The sequence below is a fragment of the Sus scrofa genome, chromosome X (assembly GCF_000003025.6).
Source record: "Sus scrofa isolate TJ Tabasco breed Duroc chromosome X, Sscrofa11.1, whole genome shotgun sequence".
Lineage (NCBI taxonomy): Eukaryota > Metazoa > Chordata > Mammalia > Artiodactyla > Suidae > Sus > Sus scrofa.
The window spans coordinates 54,635,654-54,654,498 of record NC_010461.5 but is presented as its reverse complement, the minus strand read 5'-3'; the positions used below and the strand labels follow the sequence as shown (position 1 = coordinate 54,654,498).

General features: G+C 36.8%; 1 pseudogene; it reads right to left on the bottom strand.

The window, feature by feature from the left end:
- Positions 7,949-9,811, bottom strand: LOC100518945 (annotated as a pseudogene).

Genomic DNA, 18,845 nt, shown 5'->3' with positions numbered 1-18,845 from the left:
TTAATATACCAAATAAGTTTAAATAATTTAATGTCTTTCTTTAATAAGGAGAGAAGATAAAGCTCTAGGTGCTCCAGGGGCCCTCTGGAAAACCTCAAAGTTAGGTCAAAAGAACTTCATTTAGAATTTGATTTGGGGGAAGTTTGTCAAATATATTTTAAGATTTAAAACACTTGGTCATACAGATGTGATAAATTCATTTGAGTAATAAAAAAAATAAAAAATAAAACACTTGGTCAATTAGGATCATAGGTCACTGTGTAACAATACTAATACTTAGTGACCCACCCACACAAAGTGACAAAAAATTTCAAAGGCAAATATAAGTTACAACAGATAACTTAAAAGGTAAAAAAAAAAAAAAGCAAAAAAAAAAAAAACAAAAAAACCTTGACAAATAGTTACCAAGAACATATAAATATCCCATTAAAACTTCGTCCTCTTAACAGAAAACAGAATTCAGGTTTTGTACCATCTTACATTTAATATTAAAATTAATTAACTCAATTACATTTATTCTACTCTTAGCCAGTCCTGATCACATACAGAACTTTTTTCTTAAGGTTTCTTTTCCACAAACCTTCTATAATTTTTTTTACCTTCATATTTTCTCCTATGTTTCTTTCCTCTTTTCTCTATTTTTTTAACCTTTCTTTGTGATGAAATTTCTTACTCTTCCTGAACTAAATATGTTTCCATTCCTTATACCTTCTTTTTCTTCGCATAAAGGGACATTTTCCTTATGAATTTTTAGTGTCCTAATTAGAAATTTTGATTAGAATTTTCAACACTTGGCGTTCCTGTAGTGGCTCAGCGGAAACGAATCCGACTAGAAACCGTGAGGTTGCAGGTTCAATTCCTGGCCTTGCTCAGTCGGCTAAGGATCGATCCCACATTGCCACGAGCTGTGGTGTAGGTCGCAGACACAGCTCAGATCTGGCATTGCTGTGGCTGTGGTGTAGGCCGGCAGCAAAAGCTCCGATTAGACCCCTAGACTGGGAACATCCATATGCCACGGGTGCGGCCCTAAAAAGACAAAAAAAAAAAAAAAAAAAAAAAGAATTTTCAACTCTTAAAAACCTTAATTTCTAGCAAAAACTAAAAAGTAAGTGATTATAAACTGTCTTTTACATTAGCATTCTGTAGATTGTCAAACCTCTAAATACTGCTTAAAGTTTTTCAAAAACAGGTGCTTTCTTATAGAAAATGTCTCCATGTAACACCAAACATATTTATTAATAGGGCTAAATATCTTTAGCTTCCTGTAAAAGAAACCTTGGTCAGTAATTAATGTTTAAGTATCTTATTTTATTTGGGAATGATCTAGATATTCAATAAACTTCAATAATTTAATTTAATTGAGCAAAACTCTAAAGTTTGAAGTTACCAAAAAGATCTGGAGAAACTATTTCTAAGTAGGCAAGCCATAAAACGTAATTATTCTTGGAGTTCCCGTCGTGGTGCAGTGGTTAACGAATCTGACTAGGAACCATGAGGTTGCAGGTTCAGTCCCTGCCCTTGCTCAGTGGGTTAAGGATCTGGCGTTGCTGTGAGCTGTGGTGTAGGTTGCAGACACGGCTCAGATCCCGCGTTGCTGTGGCTCTGGCGTAGGCTGGTGGCTACGGCTCCGGTTAGACCCCTAGCCTGGGAACCTCCACATGTCGTGGGAGCGGCCCAAGAAATAGCAAAAAAAGACAAAAAAAAACCCAATATAATTATTCTTAAAGAGTTCATCTAAAAACTCTTTACCCATTTACATTTAATTATAAAAATTTTATTATATCAAGTCATGTTCTGGCTGACAAATTTTGCAATAGATATAATAAGATCTTATTTGACCTCTAATAAATCTAGGTATAATAAAAAAGTATTATATTTAATACTGATGATTCTAACACATGTCTATATTTATTAAACTAACTAAAGTAACTTTAATGCCGAATATTAATTTAATACTGAATATTTCCCAGATCATGTGAACCTGAAATTAATTTTAGTTTCTTCCTACATTTCTGAGAATTTATCTAGGTGCTTATTTTTCTTTAAACCAACTAAAATTCTTAAAAAGTAATTTTGGCTATATTACACATCTACAACACACACATATATGTAGACAGATACAAACACACAAACAGAGACCCCTCAGTTCCCATTCCAAAACTTCAGCTTTGAATCAGGTGTAATAATACAAAGCTCATCAGTTACAGAAGTTGGATTCAAATTGGGTTCCTAGCAGATAGAACAAATCAAGGTCACCTGTTTAGATGGCTAGGCCCTTTTTACCAATATTTATGGAGAAGACACTTAAGATTTCTATTTGTCCTTGACAAGTCAAGCTGCTCCAATAGACCTATCCCCCTTTTGATTTTCTTTTGATAAGAGTTACCATCCTGAAATGTGCATTTTTAAAAATGGCCTAGATAAGAGTTCCTGGAGAAGACCAGGCAGAACATTGACAACTCAAAGGCACAGGAAGAGATATGCAAGTTCCTCCTAGAAGGACTTTTTTTCCCTTAAGGCCAGAATTGTTTTTCAGTGCTTATAAGACTCTTAAGATAAGTAGGGGAGGTTTGGGGGAGTGGAAAAGGATTGGTGGTCCTTGACTTGTTTCTAGATCCACAGCTCTGGTTCTGGAAAGAATAGATTTGTAAAATCAAGGACTGCTGTTTTTAATTCCTCAAAGAATTGGGTAGTCACATAAATGATATCAAAGGATGGACATACCCATCTACCTATGCTGGAATGTTTTTCTTTCTCTCTGAGTATATTTAGCTTAGGGGAACAGGCCAAAACAATTCCTTATCAGAATCTGAATATCAACTATATCACTAGTTTAGTCAGACCACTGCCCTCCCATCTTGGTAGTCCATTTACAAAAACTTTTGAGGATCCTCCCTGGGTTTTGGAAATGCTTTAACTATGGCCCTCAGTTTGGCCTTTGACCTAAATAGGATTGCCTACAGACTCAAGTGGTTGCATTTCTAAAGACAATTTCTAATTGTCTCTTCAGAGTAGAAAAGTAATTCATACAGAGGATTACTAGAATGAGTACACAAATAAAGGAGGATAGAGGGGAGCAGGAGGAGCTATGTCAGTTTTATAGTCATTTGTTTTAGGTACCTTTTATATCTTTAATCTTTCATTAGCCTGTACAACAAATCCTTCAGTGAAGCTATTTTGAAAATTGATACCAATTAAAATAGATGCAAGTGTTGAGCACTTTCTAAAATGTTAACAATTTATAAGTCTTTTCAATTCAAAGGATTTATCATCTTGTTATTGATGAGCAGGATCTTAATAGTGACCGAAACCAATTGTCTTTTTGTGGCTTAACCAAGAATGTAAGAGACGTCCCACAAGAGAGTGCAAAGGATAGAGGCCTCACAAGATACAATTTCACTCCCAAGGCTATTCTAAGAAAATAAAGACCTTCATTGTATATGCAGACACAGCAAATGTTGAAATGACAAAGCGCCCTTATAGACTGAGATCCCTTATGACAAACTCCTCTGAGGACAGACACAGTCAGACAAAGAATGCTCAGTTTAGATTACGAGTCTATTTGACTGCCAAATATATGCTGGTACATGAACCTTCTGGATGGCAAAGACCAGAGAGAATATTCTCACTGGTCAACAAGTCAAGTTCTCAGGATATATAACAAGACTAAAGGAAAACCTAATCAGACCAGTGGTTTTCCTACTTATGACAAAAGACCCAAAAGACAGAGACAAAAAAACAGTGATCATCTCTGGGAGGAAAAGGATTAACAAACCTAAGTACCAAATTTCAAACCAAGAGTCACTGGGTCCAAGGAACTAGCCCTATAAATATTTTCTCCCATAATTTAATTTTAGAAAAGAAAACAACTCTTACCACTCTAATTTCCAACAGACCCTACAGGTGAGATCAAAGAAACTGACTGACATCGTAAGAATTTTTACCTTCTGCCAACTTTAACTGTGTACACAGAAACCAGTTTTGGAATGTCGAAAGAACCCTATTTTAGCCATTTCAGGGCAGAATTTCCTTTAATACACAATTAAAAAGGACTTGGAAGTATAAGTTATGAACATACATAAACCTAGCTGAGAGTGTTAGAGATTTTCTAGCTCCCCCCATTTCTCTGCTTGGGAAACTCTTCCCCATTTTAAAGTTGGTTTGTTGAGGGAGTTCCCTTGTGGTTCAGTAGGTTAAGTTTCTAGCATTGTCACTGCTGTGGCTCTGTTTGCAGCTGTGGCATGGGTTTGATCCCTAACTCAAGAACTTTCACATGCTGAAGATGGGGCCAAAAAAAGAGTTGATTTGTAGGAATGAAATTGCTAATGAAATTAGCATGTGTGGTTGGCCTATGTACCATTTGTGAGCTTAAGTCCTATAAGTGTCACCGTAGAGTCATTTCAGCTCTTTTATGTGTCTCAACTTCTTCTTTCAGTCTAAAATGGCCATGGATGCTCAGAATACTGGGTGGTCAACTCATATTGTGTGTCCGTGGGTGAGCAAGTTTTTACTTAATAAGTCTGTGTCCCTATTGGACCACTATATGGTATGAGGACTCACCTTCAATACTCCTATAAATTTCTCAATTGCCTAAGAAACCCATAACTGACTGGAAAGAGTTGTGTCCCTTTTCTTTAGAGCAGAGAGCTCTCCTATGGTGTCTTAACACTTTTATTCTGTCAAATTCTATTAAGGTAGCTGAATTGAGTAAAGTCATTAGGCCAGCCTCCTACCTAATCACCATGCCTTTCAACTGAGCAAATCTTCCCAGTGTCCCTCTTTTGCCAAGTGTCTCTCAACTGGGAAAATCACCCTTGGTGTCTTTCAACTGAGGGATCAAGTACCATTTTATCCACTGCCAAATAAAACTCAGGATTGTCAATAAATAATCAGGAGAGCCAAGGCCAGGAGACACTTCCTCAAATTGATCTCCAAGGTTTTGAGTCCTCAGAGTTTAGGTGAAGGAGAGCAGTCTTCTCTGTGTCCCTTCGTGGTTGCCAAAACTGTCAACTGAAAGTTTCAGTTTTATTTTTGGGGACTTACTGAGTACTATAGCCCAGGAGACAACCTCCCAGATGGCTCTGAGTAACTGCTCTGAAGAAGCTGGGGAGGAACCAGAATATATATGATGGAGGGCTGTGAAATTCATGTAGTCAAGCATATATCTTGGTAAAAGTTTATTGCTAGTCCCAAGGAAAAGATATCTCACATAATGATTTTAGTGCTTTTCTATGTATGAGAAGGTGCAAGAATCTGTTGTGGTCACTGAAATTCTTCCCTAGACAGGCATCTTAACTATCTAGGGGCTCATATATTCAAAAAACAGAATGGTTCATCCTGTATTCCTTTCAGTATGTGCTGTACGTCAGCAACTACAACAGCTAATGACTTGATCCTTGTAGAACTTGAATGGTGGGCAATATTTTTTTGTTTAAAAAATAAATAAAAAAAATTATTAATAGAAATGTACTTAACATGATAAAGAAATCTGTAGCACACCAAAAGCCAACATCGTGTTAATCCTTGCATTCCCATTAAACCCAAGAAGAGAAGAATGCTTATTTTTTTGTTTTGTTTTGCTTTGTTTTTAAGCATATTTTAGGTACCTTTTGAAAAATAGCATTGATATGGTGGTGCACAGATACATTTATAAATAATTTTTTTTGTCTTTTTTCCATTTTCTTGGGCTGCTCCCGTGGCATGTGGAGGTTCCCAGGCTAGGGGTTGAATTGGAGATGTAGCCACCGGCCTACACCAGAGCCACAGCAACGCGGGATCCGTGCTGCGTCTGCAACCTACACCACAGCTCATGACAACGCGGGATCCCTAACCCACTGAGCAAGGCCAGGGATCGAAGCCACAACCTCATGGTTCCTAGTCGGATTCGTTAACCACTGAGCCATGATGGGAACTGATATAAATAAAATTTTTTGAGATAAAAGACAGCCTATCTTTATTGTCCAAGATCACCATTAAAATTTCTTTTAAGTGAAAATTGCAGAAGTCAGTTTTACCTTATTCAGTGCTCACCTTTCGGTACAGTAAATAAAACGTTCCGCTCCTGTTCAGAAGTAATTCTGTGAAATTTAGTTCAAGCATTTCGCACTCAACTCCTGGCAGCAGGAACTTTGCAAAGTCTCCACAGCCCAGCCAACTCCAAACAAAGTGGCTTTAGGCTCTGGAGAAGTATGGTGAATGCTTATTATCACCACTATTTGACATTGTTCTGGAAGTGCCAGTCAATGCAATTAGACTTTCCTCCCTTTGGGGACCAGGCCATCCTTGCTCATTCTCTCTGAGGCCATTGGTTCCCTTGGATAACCTCACCCATTAACCCCATTTCAACTCTCTCTCTAATATACAAGCAACACTCCAGCCCTATAAACTGCAGGCATGTTTTCCACTTTCAATATTTTTCTTTCTTGGCACTTGCCTCTCCCAAAGAACTTCTATGTATAAACACTCCACCCTTCCTGGTGTAAACAATAGTTTCTCTTTTCTTGTTGTAAAATTAGTGATAAACCCCTCCCTAACCTCTCTACCTCCAACTCTTTCCCTTTTGCTGTCTTGGCCCAGCCCTTCCCTTATTCCTTTCTCTAATCCTTTCTCACCTCCCTAAGGCTATTTATCTTCACATCAATCTCCAAAATAAGTTATTTCTCTAACTCCTCCACCATGTACTTTATTCTTTGGCTTTCTCAGGCCTTCTGACTCAAGATTGTCTTGCCAATGGGCTAGGAAGGAGTCAGGTAATAATGCAGTTGTGAATTTAGTCAGTATTCAGGTTACCTGGATGCTGTTTCAGGCTACACACACCTGTTCTCTATTTAACAAACTGGTAGAAGATTGGTATAAGATGAAATAGATTGCTCTACATTTTTGTATAGGTGACACTCAAAAACTCCAAAGTTAATTCTTAGATAAAAAAATGAAGACATGAAGAAAAGATATGAAGACATGAAAAAACTCACAGAATAGTAATTTCCATGATGTTTTTTTTTTAGTTAGAAGCATATCCATGTATACCTACATTAACTGTTCTATTTCAAACCATGGATATTTTCAGTAGAGCAGTTGATATTTGCTTCCTCTATTTTTTTTTTTTGACTATACCCATGGCATGTGGAAGTTACCAAGCCAGGGATTGAATACATACCACAGAAGTGACCCAAGCCACAGTGACAATGCTGAGTCCTTAACCTACTAGGCCATTAGGGAACTCCTATGTTTGCTTCTTTAATCCATAAAATTACATTAAGACACTTATGTTGTGTCCTAATTGTAATTTTATAGCAAAAGGGATTGTTTCCTGTTTATTTTTTCATACTTACACATTTGTACATAGAGTATTCAATTTGACTAAAACTTTATTCAGCATTTACTATGAATATATTCAAATATATAAAAATGTTGAAAGCATAGCAGCGTAAATGTCAAAGAGTAATACAGGGAGCAACCATGTGCACACCACCTGAAGTCTACAATTCACATTTTTCTGTTTCTGCTTCATTTCATATGTCCATTCTTGTATCATTTGTTTTTTTGTGGGTGTTTTTTCACAATTATTTAAGACCTTTATTAACAGGTGCTTGCCACTTGTTGACTTTTTTGGAAAAAAAAAAAACAAGCTGTAAGCTTTTATTACAAATTAAAAATGAGGTTCTTAAAAATCACAACTTGACAAGATATGAAACAATTTTTAAAACATTTAAAGATTGAGAAAAACTAGTCTTAAAAAAAAAAAAACTCTGTCATTACCAAAAGGAGATATCTTTAGGTAAAATAATAAATGCTGCACATAGTTCTAGTTATCTGGTCAACAGGCAAAAAACAAGCAGATAAGGTCTTCAGCTCCAATCTTTTGTTCATTTCTTATTGCTCAAATTTCATATTCACTTCTTCTTGTTGGATGACTAATCAAATGATGGTAAAGATGGTAAGCTGGCATTTACTCAGCCCCGCCCTGCTCAGCCTTCAGTCCAGATGAAGTCTTAGCTTGTGGATTCACTCTCTTTGCCATCTTGTGGTTTAGAGATTTCTGGGTGACTGCACTGGTAATTGAAGTTGTGGCGGTACCTACAACTTCAATTGCTGCTGACCTTGGCTCTCATCTCCTTGATTTTCCTTATCTTCTTGATTGCCATCCTGTTTGAGTTGTCTTTGGTGAGGAGGGCCCCTGTGGAATCATGGTCTATAGCCCTGATACATACTCTCTTTCACTGGTCTACCTTGTTCTCCTGCACCCTGGTTGTAAACACCCTGCATCACTTCTTCCTGCACAGGAGGGTTGGAATACTATGGTCATTGCCCATAAGGTCTCTGCATGTAGTAAGGTGGCAATCTTTGCCTGTGGTAGGGCTAGTGCTATTGGGTATGGCATTTGGGAGCACCCTCTGATCCCTTATTCTTTTCCCCACTCTCACTATTCAGGTTATTCTGCTGGAAATTGCATGGAGGACCCCTGTGATGTGGATAAAATCTGTAATGGTTAGTCTGTTGCATATTTACCGCATTGCACTGAAACTCCACCAGGGCCTGTAACATTTGCTGCCCACCCCTACCCTTTTCTCCTTCAACAATGTCAAATTCCACAGTCTCTCCATCTTCTACACTGTGAAGGTACTTCCTGGGGTTATTCTTCTTTATGGCAGTCTGATGTACAAATATATATTTCTTGGTGTCATTCCTGTTTGATGAAACCATATCCATTTCTTACATTGTACCATTTTACTGTTCGCAAAACCTTTGTTGAGATGACCTTGTCCCTGCTGGAAGGTGCCACTGATGTGAAGGCCCCAGACCACTGCTTCCTGTGCCAAAGCTGGTCCTGCAAGTCTTGGTATTGGCAGTGCTGAGGGCGGGGGTGGCAGGGGATTTGGGAGGGTGATCCTCAGCTGCTTGGTCTCTGCCTTGCTTCTTAAGGCTATGGGGATGGTGACTAGGGCCTGCTGCAGCACTTGTAGCTCCTCCTAGGGTGTGATGGTAACTACGCTGGCAGCAGTGGTGGGGTTGCTCAGGGCTCTCTGGGGTCTGCTCTCTGCTCCTGCTACTGATTTTGGTATATATATATATATATATTTATAATATATAAATATATAAATATATAAAAATATATAAATTTATATTTATAAATATATATTTTTAATATATTTATTTGCATATTTATATATATAAAGTTTCAGATATTAGTATACTTTTGTTTTTTTTGGCTGTGCCTGTGGCATGTGGAAGTTCCCAGGACAGGAACAAAACCCATGCCACAGCAATTACCTAGGATGCTGCAGTGACAATGCCTGATCCTTAACCCACTGGGCCACAGGGGAAATCCCAAACATTAGTATAGTTCATGCCTCAACACTTCAGCTTGAAATTTTGAAAGATAAAATAGCTGTTTATGTATTGACATATAAAGATGTTCATGAAGTAGTAAATGACAAAGCAGCTTATAAAAATCATTTATGTAGACATACAAATTTATTTGCCTAAACAATATACATTTACACCTTATTCCTTCTTAACAGAACCCCACTTTTTTTCAGGGTGACAATTTGTCCAGGTCCAAGTATTGAATCAAAATTGATTTAAGTCAATCATGCCAATCTTGTTTTCTAATTTTTCACCTTGTTTGCTGACAGGGATGGCCATATGATCCAGTTCTGGCTAATGAGAACAACGAAGAAGTCATCCAGGGAAGCTACTGGGAAAGAATTTGATTAGATAAAAGAGCCAGATTCAGCTTGCAGAGCCTGTCCCTTCCCACCAATCTTCTTGCCTTCAATACAGATGTCATACCTATAGGTGCAACAACCATCTTGCAAACATTACACGAGAGAGATGAGGACAAAAGCCCATGAGCTAAGGATGGTTTTTTCATGTTCTGTGTAATTTTTAGACAATCATTTGTATACATTATTGTAATATATGAATAAGAATATCTTAAAATCGGGATATAATATCAGCATTAAGTTAATTAAAAGAAAATTTTAGATGGAAGCTTAAATGATAAAGTGCATGAGAAAGCAGTAAAGTGTAAAAAAATAAAGTTAAATATATCCTATTGGATTAGTCTCATCCTGGATTTCCTGCAGAAAGAAGAGCCTGAAACAAGAACTTTCATATACATCTTGATGTTGGGAAGTGATCTCAGGCATCAGGAGAAGGAAACTGGGCAGAATGAAGCATAAGTGGAAGGAAGGCCATTAGAACAGTATGTTTTCAAGCTGCAAAAGAGGGGGTAGATCCCACTAAGGAGCTTCATAGAATGTACATGCAGAATTGTCCACTGGAGGGATAGAAGAATGGGATGTTTCTTGGCAGCTCCCATATCCCTTTTGGACAGTGGTCACTATGTGGAGGGTTCCACTTTTTTGTACCTCCAAACTTATGCATACTTCAGAATGGCAGAACAGATTCTAACAGGCCTATGAGAGAAAGTGAGATATAGCACTGTGTAGACAAGTGATGCCAGGTTCAAACTGCTTGCAGAATGCTGGACATGAAAGGTGTTTGATGCCTACTCCAAACACAAGGTGATAGACATCTGAAAAATAGTGGTGGCAGTAGGAGTGCCAAGGAAGCAATTTTGCTTCCATCCTTCTTTGTTTTTAATATTTACACTTGTAAAAAGAGAGAGTCAGGTTTGTGAAGTGAATAGGAATACAAACTCTGGAACCAGAATATCTGGGTATGAAACTTAACCTAACCATTTACTTTTTTTTCTTTTTTGGCCCCTCTGTGGCATATGGAGTTCCCAAGCCAGGGATCAGATAGAAGCCACAGTTGCAACCTATGCTACTCCTGTAGCGATGGCAGATTCTTTAACCCACTGTGCTGGGCCAGGAATCGAAGCTCTATGTCCTGAAGCTGCAGAGATGCCACCGATCTCATTGCACCACAGTGGGAACTTTCATCATTTACTTGACTTTTCTAAAATTACTAAACCTCTCTATGCTTCAGTTTCATCATCTCTAAAATGGAGATAATGATAGCTACCTTATAGAGTTGTGAGGACTAAACATGTTAAATGATGTTAGCTATTAATTAATATGTATAATAGAAATATAGGTTTGTTATAAAAGGTCAGAATACATAAATATATAAAGTGAAGTGTCCTGTATCTGCCACAATGCTTTTGTTTTCAAGTAAGAGAAAATCAACCCATACTACCAGTGAGGGGTTGGAAAAAGCAAGGCCCATGAACGAGATATTGAGATGGGAAGACTTGGGCTCACAGAGTTGGAAGGGGCACAGAACTCTTCTGTCAGCAAAGTCTGGTCAAGAGGTTGAGGGAAACTGAGGAGTGGAATAGAACTCCAACAAATTGAGTGGTGAGTATTAGTAGGTAGCTAGCCAAAGGGAGGTGTTCCTTCTTTTACCACCTCCTGTTATTCCTTCTCCCTCTTTTTTTGGTGCTTCACCATCTTGCCTCTTAGCAGCAATACACTCCTTTTTCTGTAACTGGGAAAAAGAAGAATATAGGACTACCATGGAAGAATTTTTTCACTCACTTGACAAAAGGAACTAAAAAGAACCCATGATGTTGAGTCAATGTTGGCTCTGAATAAGTTCATCTGGAAAGTGGCATTTGAAAATAAAATGAGTGCAATTAAATTGTCATTAAAATTATAGCAGAACAAAAAGAGAAATTTTTTCCGTAAGACTATGCATTTCTTCCTTCCATTCCCTATCATCTCTTTTTCAGGAAGGAAGATTATGAATAAGGAAAGAAGGAGGAAGGTAGAAGACGATATCCTGAAGAGTATGAAACAACACCTCTCTCCCTCTCCTTACTTTAAGTAAACTACAATATGAAAAACACCATATAGGAATCATTTTAAAGTAGGTTTCCTCTATAATAAGATTGTGAAAAGAGAATGGTATGAGTGAACATAATAGAGAGGGGGCAGAAGCCACTGATTTTCTTAGACATGCAGTCTCCTAGGATGAGTACATTATTTACTAATATCAGAGCTATTTGTATGCAAATTTAAAATATAGTTAATTCTCCAGTCCAGACCTCCAAATTACTTATTTCTGTTTGTGTGTGAATTATTAGAAAAGCTTACTGCTTTAATGTATATGAGAAGAGCAGGAAAGTTCAGGGAGAAACAAGACAATTTCACTCCTTCTTCTCCTTTGATCCTGTTGGGACCTACAATCTATTTTTTTTTCCATTTTTTTTTATTATTATTTTCCCACTGTACAGCAAGGGGGTCAAGTCATCCTTAGATGTATACATTGCAGTTACAGCTTTTTTTCCCCCACCCTTTCTTCTGTTGCGACATGAGTATCTAGACATAGTTCTCAATGCTATTCAGCAGGATCTCCTTGTAAATCTATTCTAGGTTGTGTCTGATAAGCCCAAGCTCCCGATCCCTCCCACTCCCTCCCCCTCCCATCAGGCAACCACAAGTCTCTTCTCCAAGTCCATGATTTTCTTTTCTGAGGAGATGTTCATTTGTGCTGGATATTAGATTCCAGTTATAAGTGATATCATATGGTATTTGTCTTTGTCTTTCTGGCTCATTTCACTCAGTATGAGATTCTCTAGTTCCATCCATGTTGCTTCAAATGGCATTATGTCATCCTTTTTTATGGCTGAGTAGTATTCCATTGTGTATATATACCAAATCTTCCGAATCCAATCCTCTGTCGATGGACATTTGGCTTGTTTCCATGTCCTGGCTATTGTGAATAGGGCTGCAATGAACATGCGGGTGCATGTGTCTCTTTTAAGTAGAGCTTTGTCCGGATAGATGCCCAAGAGTGGGATTGCGGGGTCATATGGAAGTTCTATGTATAGATTTCTAAGGTATCTCCAAACTGTTCTCCATAGTGGCTGTACCAGTTTACATTCCCACCAACAGTGCAGGAGGGTTCCCTTTTCTCCACAGCCCCTCCAGCACTTGTTATTTGTGGATTTATGATGATGGCCATTCTGACTGGTGTGAGGTGGTATCTCATGGGAGTTTTGATTTGCATTTCTCTTATAATCAGCGATGTTGAGCATTTTTTCATGTGTTTGTTGGCCATCTGTATATCTTCCTTGGAGAAATGTCTATTTAGGTCTTTTCCCCATTTTTCCATTGATTGATTGTTTTTTTTGCTGTTGAATTGTATAAGTTGCTTATATATTCTAGAGATTAAGCCCTTGTCAGTTGCATCATTTGAAACTATTTTCTCCCATTCTGTAAGTTGTCTTTTTGTTTTCTTTTTGGTTTCCTTTGCTGTGCAAAAGCTTTTCAGTTTGATGAGGTCCCATGGGTTTATTTTTGCTCTAATTTCTATTGCTTTGGGAGACTGCCCTGAGAAAATATTCATGATGTTGATGTCAGAGAGTGTTTTGCCTATGTTTTCTTCTAGGAGTTTGATGGTGTCCTGTCGTATATTTAAGTCTTTCAGCCATTTTGAGTTTATTTTCGTGCATGGTGTGAGGGTGTGTTCTAGTTTCATTGCTTTGCATGCAGCTGTCCAGGTTTCCCAGCAATGCTTGCTGAATAGACTTTCCTTTTCCCATTTGATGTTCTTGCCTCCCTTGTCAAAGATTAATTGACCATAGGTGTCAGGGTTTATTTTCAGATTCTCTATTCTGTTCCATTGGTCTGTCTGTCTGTTTTGATACCAGTACCACACTGTTTTGATGACTGTGGCTTTGTAGTATTTCTTGAAGTCTGGGAGAGTTATGCCTCCTGCTTGGTTTTTGTTTCTCAGGATTGCTTTGGCGATTCTGGGTCTTTTGTGGTTCCATATAAATGTTTGGATTGTTTGTTCTAGTTGTGTGAACAATGTCATGGGTAATTTGATAGGGATTGCATTGAATCTGTAGATTGCTTTGGGTAGGATGGCCATTTTCACAATATTGATTTTTCCAATCCAGGAACATGGAATATCTTTCCATTTCTTTACATCTTCTTTGATTTCTTTGATTATAGTTTTATAGTTCTCGGCATATAGGTCCTTTACCTCTTTGGTCAGGTGTATTCCGAGGTATTTGATTTTGTGAGGTACAATTTTAAAAGGTATCATTTTTTTGTATTCCTTTTCTAATGTTTCATTGCTGGTATACAGAAATGCAACTGACTTCTGAATGTGAATCTTATATCCTGCCACTTTGCTGAATTTATTAATCAGTTCAAGGAGTTTTGGGGTTGAGTCCTTAGGGTTTTCTAGGTATAGTATCATATCATCTGCATACAGTGACAGTTTGATCTCTTCTCTTCCTATATGGATGCCTTTGATTTCTTTTGTTTGTCTAATTGCTGTGGCTAAGACTTCCAAAACTATGTTGAAGAGCAGTGGTGAGAGTGGGCATCCCTGTCTTGTTCCAGATTTGAGTGAGAAGGCTTTCAGTTTTTCCCCATTGAGTATTATATTTGCTGTGGGTTTATCATAAATGGCTTTGATTATCTCCAGGAATGTTCCCTCTATACCCACTTTGGCGAGGGTCTTGATCATGAAAGGGACCTACAATCTATTGATCTATCAATATTTTACTGTCTTTCACCCAACTGATGTCCTCTCTTCCCTTCTTAATCTGTTTAAACTCCATTGATAATTGCTATAATCACTCCATTGCAACACTCCCAACTTCCTGGCCCTACTTTTGCTTTATCATACTTACTTGGCAAAAGTTCAATACTGGTTAAACCCAACACATGCACAGTTAGCTAAATGTGACTGGAGTAAAGGACATAACTGTGCTGACTGCTCTCACTTTAAATGGCCACAAAACTTCATGGACCTTCAAGGTTGTGTGGTAATCACACATGTTTCTCATGTCCATTAACCCACTCACTTGCCTAGATTACACATTTTCTTTCTCATTAAAACTTCAGCATTTCTTCTTTAGTCCTGAATTTCAGATGACACCTTTGCTTTCTACTTCATTGAGAACATAAAAGGAATCAAAAGAGGACTTCTACAGACTTTCACTGCTATATTTATCCACTTGTGAACACCTGTAACCACATTCTCTGCCTTTTATCCTCACAACTGTCTTTACTATCTAAGGATAACCCCATCATTTGTGTAGTAGGTCCCATCCCCTGTCTTCCTAGTATTGAGGTTCTCCAAAAATCTAAAAATAGGACTACCATATGACCCAGCAATCCCACTCCTGGGTATATATCTGGATGAGACTTTCATTCAAAAAGATACATGCACCCCTCTGTTCATTGTAGCACTATTCACAATTTCCAAGACATGGAAACAACCTAAATGTCCATCAACAGATGAGTGGATAAAGAAGATGTAGTACATATATATAATGGAATAGTACTCAGCCATAAAAAGAATGAAATAATGCCATTAGCAGCAACATGGATACAACTAGAGATTCTCATACCAAATGAAGTCAGAAAGAGAAAGACAAATACCATATGATAGCACCTATATGTGAAATTTAAAATATGACACAAAAGAACCTAACTACCAAACAAAAACAGACTTACAGAAATAAAGAAGAGATTTATGGTTGCCAAGGGGGAAGGAGGGTGTGGGGGAAGAATGAACTAGGAATTTGAGGTTAATAGATGCAGACTGTTACATATGGATTGGATAAACAACAAAGTCCTACTGTATAGCGCAGGGAACTATATTCATATCCTGTGATAAACCATAATGGAAAAGAATATGAAAAAGAAAACATATATGTATATGTGTGTATATATATATATATATATATATATATATATATATATCTCACAAATAACACAACATTGTAAATCAACTAAAATGAAAAATGAAAAGTCTACTTAAATACAAAGACTTGATATTAAGATAACCTAACAGCTTAAAAATAACTAACATCTACATGGACTCTGCTATTTCACAAACCAATCTTACATTATTGCATCTGATCCTCACAAAACTTAAGTATGTTTTATTGTCCCATTTTATAAGAAAATGAGACAAGAGATAAGTAACTTGCTCCAAATTATTCAGAATTGGTGTTACTGGTAAAGGTGGGATTAAAATTTAGGCCAAGAGTAATAATGGAGAAATTTTTTAAATTTTTACATGAAAAGTACTATGTACAAATCTATGTAAACAAGTTTGAAAACATCAAGGAAATGAACAAATTCTTAGAAAACTGTAAATGATCAAAATTGACTCAGGAGGACTTAGAAAACCTCATCAGAACAATAACCATGTAAAAATATATTTCAAACCATCAGAGAATCAGTCTTTTAAATCAGAGATTGAGAAACATTTTCTGTAAAAGACCAGAAAATAAAAGTATTCCCCCAGTTTCCCTTTCCATCCCGATTTGCAAATAAATTGCAAGGAGAAAGTTTTGACAATTAATTTCAAGGTAAAAAATCAATTGCAACATATAGACTTTATTTGGATCCTGCTCCAAAAAGAAACAGTTTTAAAAAAACAACACTGGAGACAATCTGGATAATTGATATTTAATGATATTGAGAAATAGTTTTGTTTCATTTTGGTTTTGGTATGATAATAACTCTCTATATGTACAAATAATCCTTTTGGAAATTTGGCTGGAATTGCAATTAATCTATAGACCAATTTGGGGACAACTGACATCTTAGCAATATTGAGCCTCCCAACATTTGAATATAAATATATCTTCATTTAGATATTTTACTTCTTTCATCAATGTTTTGTAGTTTTCAGCAAAATGTATACTTTTTTACATTTATACTTAAATGTTTTATTTTATTTCCAGTGCTATTGTACGTGGTATTTTTTAAATGTCAAATTCCACCTCTTTGTTTCCAGTATATATATTGACCTTTTATCCTGCAATCTTGCTGAACTCATTTATTCATTCTAGGAGCTTTTTTAGTGGATTCACTGGGATTTTTGGAGGTACAAACATATCTGTGAATAAAGACAATTTTTTCTTTCTTTCCATTCTAGATGCCTGATTTCTTTTTCTTGTCTTCTTTTTTTCTTTCTTGTCTTCTTTTCTTGTCTTTTTTTCTTTCTTGTCTTCTTTTTTTCTCATTCCTTTCCATTCTAGATGCCTCATTTCTTTTTCTTGTCTTCTTGCACATGATAGGACTTCCTGTATGATATCGAATAGGTGTGGTGAGAGATTACATCTTTGCTTTGTTCTTAATCTAATTAATATGATGTTAGTTACAGATTTTTTTCACTGATGCTTTTTATTAGGTTAAGAAAATTCTTGTCTATTTCTAGTTTGCTGAGAGTTTTGCTGAGAGTTTTTATTAAGAATGAATGTCAAGTTTCATTGAATATCTTTTCTGTATCAATTAACATGATTATGTGGTTTTTCTTTTTATTCTGTTAAAATTGTGAGTTAAATTGATTGATTTTCAAATGTTGAATCCATCTAGCTATCCTAGGGTGGATTTCTTTTGATTTTTTAATATTTTGTTGAAGATGTTCATGTGTATGTTTGGAAAGAATTTTGATCTATGGTTTTCTAATATTTTTGTTTTGTTTTGGTATTAGAGGAATGCTGACCTCACACAGTGAGGTAGGAAGTGTGTGCAGACTCCTTTTCTCTGGAAAGGAATGTGCAGAATTGGTAATATTTCTTCTTAAATTGTTGATACCATTCACCATTAAACATATTTGGGTCTGGATATTTCTTTTTTGGAAGGTTTTTTTAACACTACAAATTAAAAACAATTTTTTTTTTGGCTGCACTGAGGCATGTGAAAGTTCCCTGGGCCAGAGATTGAACCTGCACCACAGCTGCAACCTTCACCACAGCTTCAGTAAAGCCAGATCCTAACTTGCTGTGCCACAGGGGACTTCCTACAAATTCAATTTTTTATTGATATAGGACTATCCAGGTTGTCTATTTCTTTAGAGGTGATGATTGATAGTTTATTTCTTAATATATATTCAGTCAGTGCAGCTCCCTTTAATTTCTGATGTTGGTAATTTGTGTCTTCTTTTTTTTTCTTGGTCAGACTTGCCTGAGGTTTATCAATTATATTGACCTTTTCAAAGAACCATTTATTTTCATTTATTTTTTCTCTTTTTCTGTTTTCTTTTTTAATCATATATCTATGCATTTTTTTCTGCTGTACAGTACAGTGATCCAGTTACACTTACATGTATATATTCTTTTCTCTCACATTACATGTTCCACCATAAGTGACTAGATAGAGTTCCCAGTGCTACACAGCAGGATCCCATTGCTAATCCATCCCGAAGGCAACATTCTGCATCAATTTACCCCAAGCTCCCAGTCCCTCCCACTCCTTCCACTTCACCCTTGGCAACCACCAGTCTGTTCTCCAAGTCCATGATTTTCTTTTCTGTGGAAAGGTTCATTTGTGCCATATATTAGATTACAGATATAAGTGATACCATATGATATTTTTCTTTCTCTTTCTGACTTACTTCACTCAGGATTAGTCTCTAGTTCTATCCATGTTGCTGCAAATGGCACTATGTTGTTCTTTTTTTATGGCTGAGTAGTATTCTATTATGTATATATACCACCTCTTCCTAATCCAATCATCTTTCAATGGACAATTAGGTTGTTTCCATGTCTTGGCTATTCTGAGTAGAGCTGCAATGAACTTGCGGGTGAATGTGTCTTTTTTAAGGAAAGTTTTGTCCAGATATATGCCCAAGAGTGGGATTGCTGGGTCATATGGTAGTTCTATGTATAGTTTTCTAAGATACCTCCATACTGTTCTCCATAGTGGTTGTACCAGTTTACATTCCCACCAACAGTGCAGGAGGGTTCCCTTTTCTCCACACCCCCTCCAGCATTTGTTATTTGTAGACTTATTAATAATGGCCATTCTGACTGGTGTGAGGTGGTATCTCGTGGTAATTTTGATTTGCATTTCTCTAATAATCAGAGATGTTGAGCGTTTTTTATCTGCTTGTGG